Here is a 3138-nt window from a genome sequence, read left to right on the forward strand (position 1 = left end):
GTAGTTCCTCTCAACAACATGCCTCTGGGCTGCACATCGTCACGTGATGCCCCCACCACGCACGAAATTCCACACAGAAATGTGACGAAAAGCGTATGAGTAGAGCAAGCACCAAGCACGGGCCGTCTACGTCATCGTAGCTGCGCATGTGCAATACTGTGCGGTGTCTGGCGCTACCGAAAGATAGCAGCACGGAAGGCAAGCGTGTATCAAAACAGGCGTCTAAAGCTAGCGAAATGAGGGATGCCAAACTACCGGACTTACCAATAGATGGCTCTACCAGCTGATTACTGTCGTCTGTATTGACCGCCATATTCGAATTTGACAAGAAGTTTCTCTCGGTCAGTACGGTGTATAAGGAATTAAGTATTATCGAAATGGAGATTTCTTGTTCCGCTTTCAATTGTACGAAGCGATGGAGTAAGGAAAGTGACTTAGCATTTCACAGGTAATAGGACTACCGGTACAATACGATAAAAATACAGACTTAGTGCGTTTGCTAATTCGATGTTTTTGAACAGGTTTCTTCTAAAGCACCCAGAGCTGCTAAAGAAGTGTATTACTTCCGTGAAGCGGAAAGGTTTTAATCCTACGTCTTGCAGTTCTCTTTGCGGAAACCATTTCCGACAAGGTGATTACATAGTGAGCCCTGGAAAATGGAAGAAACGGTTTCAAACCCGAAGCAGTGCCATCAGTTTTTGACTTTCCGACTCATTTGATGCCACCAAATAAACAGCCACAATGACATGTTGTTAGGATTTTGAGTGACAACGAATGCTTCTCCATTTGAGGCTGCTATGTGTGTTCATTTTACTTTTGTGAATTTATTTCGTACGAACACAAATGGGCTACATAGGTCTAAGCAATGTTGTAATACAGGTCCATATTTTTGTTTTTAGCGTTCTGTCATAGAATCTGTGCTCGATTTGCCCGCTGCAGAACGTACTGATTGCGTGGAGAATGTTATCAATGAGAATTCTTCCGTGGAAAGCATGTCCCAATTATCCACTACAGAAGCTGCGAATTGTGTCAAAAACGTTAGTATAAGGATGTTTTCACACGCCCAGAGTTTTCTTATAATATTTTTTAATCAGGCCTTGAGTTATTTCAATCATATATAACGAAATTATTTCTTTGTTTCAGAGTACAGTTGGTTCTTCAGTAATTGATTGTGGTATACAGTCGAAAGTAGAAATGGAAGACAAGGCGACCGAAACTTGCAATTTTTTCTCAGACATTTTGCACGAATTAAAACGTAAACTGAAGTGCGTCTGTGAAAAACTTCGAAGAAGAGAGAAGGAAGTATTTTCCATGGATGACATCATAAGTTCATTGAAGGAGAAGCATCTTCCTAAGAAGTTACATAATTTCCTCAATCATCAGAAAGGAACACAAGTGGAGTGCGCAATTTAGTGAACAACTCTCTCTCGTCAAAGGGTAATAGATACACAAAAAATGTGAAAATGTTTGTGATGACTGTGTACTTTTATTCACCAGCAAAAATTAATGCCTCTGCCCCATAAATCATTGATTTCCAAATGGGTGGTAAGTGTAGACTGTGAACCTGGCTTCTTAAAAGATTCTTTTAAGTACATTGATTTGAACCCAATCGTAAGGGACCAGTTCAGCGATTCAGGTCTAATTGTAGACAGTATGGCAATTAGGAAGCAAGTAGTTTGGGACCGAGGAACTAAGCAATACTCAGTTTTTTTTTTTTTTTTTTTTTTTTTTTTTTTTTTTGGAGAAGTTTCTCAGTCAAAAGAAGTAATAGAGGCATCTGAGGCTCTGACTTTCATGCTTGTCTCTATTAAAGGCAAATTTAAATGCCCGATTGCGTATTTCTTTATCAACAGTGTACAGGCAAATAATCAGGACACACTGATAAAATCTGCTTTGAGAGGCTGCATAGTTCTGGCATTAGGGTTTGGTGTGTTACATGTGATGGCTGCAAGGTAAATATAAGCACTTGGCTGTACTTTAAAGTTTTCCGAGGGTGATTTTAAAAGCCATTTTCCTCATCCTGTGGAAAAATACAATGTTTATTGTATCTTTGACATGTGTCACATGATTAAGTTAGCCATAAATGCTGTAGCAGAAGTATCTATCGAGTCTCCGGAAATACAGAAGCGTCCGATCTTACCCGTCGGCTTTGACCCATGACGTCACAAATACCGCGGAAACGACTATAAACAATTCCAATATGGCGGATATAAAAACATCGCATACGTATTGTAAACACTGAAATACACAAGTTTCACAAAAAGCCTAATGACTGTAACGGGACAAGCGTGGGAAATTAGGGGTTTTTGGGTGCGGAGAAACTAAATATACAGAAATGTAGCCACCGACCGCCATTCAAAACCACGCAAAACAACGAAATAAATCAACATCACAAAACTGACCAAATACCAAAAAACACATTCCTATCCATAATCGGACACTTCCCTTAACCTATATAGCTCAACAGAACCTACCGATCACATCCCCCAATAGAAAACTAAGAAACGAAAGCTTCCCTTACACCTACATACATCGGCACTTATGCAGTTTAGCAGGTACGGAAAAAATTTTTCATTTTTTTTCAAAATTTGATCATCATGTGTCGTTATGCGGTGGGGGGAGTCTGCAGTGCCCCCCCATCCCCCCACAGGCTTCATTAGTGTCAAATCAATATTTTCGAATCATAGGCGGCCGCTGCCGCGGCCGCATTCCAAAAAAAAACTCCCAACCTAACCTCAAGTGGGCTACGCTACAGATCAATATGTTCATCAAATTGCTTCATATTACGTATACATGTTCATTAGTGTCAAATCAATATTTTCGAATCATAGGCGGCCGCTGCCGCGGCCGCATTCCAAAAAAAAACTCCCAACCTAACCTCGTATTCAGGGCTACGCTACAGATCAATGTGTAGGTCCCTTACGTCACGGGTCAAAGCCGACGCGTGAGATCGGATGTTTCCAACCTATACCCAATACACAAAACATACATAAATAACCAAAAAAAAAACGGAACTTACCTCAAAAAAGTTCCAGCTCCACAAACTAGATTGGCCACTACAATCACACACAAATGCACACACACACACACACACACACACACACACACACACACACACATACAAAAACACACACACAC

The sequence above is a fragment of the Schistocerca cancellata genome, chromosome 9, assembly GCF_023864275.1.
Source record: "Schistocerca cancellata isolate TAMUIC-IGC-003103 chromosome 9, iqSchCanc2.1, whole genome shotgun sequence".
NCBI lineage: Eukaryota > Metazoa > Arthropoda > Insecta > Orthoptera > Acrididae > Schistocerca > Schistocerca cancellata.